Genomic DNA, 955 nt, shown 5'->3' on the forward strand with positions numbered 1-955 from the left:
CGGGAAAAAGAATTAACTCGCCTGGTTAATTTGTCCCTAAAAGTTGGGTTTTTGGTTTTGTTTTTTTTTTTTTTCTTCCTGGGTGATTTATCTCGCTTTGAAATCCCTCAGTTTAAGACAACTCGCCGCCCAAGGAGGGGATTTAGGGGGAAATTGAGGCGGTTTTGGGGCTGGGAGAGGGGAGCGAGGGGGGATTTAAAGGGTGGTACCCGCTGGGGCACGCCCCCTTCGTTAGGGTGGGGTAATGAGGGTGATTAGCGGGTGGGGTAATTAGGGGAGGGGGGCTTTTGCAGCCTGCAGAGTGCTGGGCGGGGGGTGGAGGGGGGGGTTCAGGCGCTGCCGGAGCAGGGAGAGGGGACCTGGGTGTGCAAATGCCACCGTGCGTGTGTAAATGTCACCGTGAACGTGTAAATGCCTGTGTAAATGCCACCCTGCCTGTGCAAATGCCACCGTGCACGTGCAGAGGACACCGTGCCCGTGTAGATGTCACCGTGCACGTGTAAATGCCACTGTGCGTGTGTAAATGCCACCGTGCACGTGTAAATGCCTGTGCAAATGCCACCGTGCACGTGCAGAGGACACTGTGCCCGTGTAAATGTCACTGTGCACGTGTAAATGTCACTGTGCACGTGCAGAAGACACTGTGCCGGTGTAAATGTCACCGTGCCCATGTAAATGCCACCGTGCATGTGTAAATGCCACCGTGCACGTGCAGAAGACACTGTGCCCGTGTGGATGTCACCCTGCCCGTGTAAATGCCACTGGGCCTGTGTAAATGCCGTCACACACGTGCAAATGCCACCGTGAACGTGCAAATGCCACCATGAACGTGCAAACGCCACCGTGTCGGTGCTACCACCGCCTTGCCCGTGCAAATTCTGTGCACGAGCGGCCCCTCGCACACCCCTGCTGCGTCCTGCAACACCCCACCCCGAGCCCCCCCAAACCCTCCAAT

Source organism: Calidris pugnax, unplaced genomic scaffold (genome assembly GCF_001431845.1).
Source record: "Calidris pugnax isolate Ruff unplaced genomic scaffold, ASM143184v1 scaffold355, whole genome shotgun sequence".
Classification (NCBI taxonomy): Eukaryota; Metazoa; Chordata; class Aves; order Charadriiformes; family Scolopacidae; genus Calidris; species Calidris pugnax.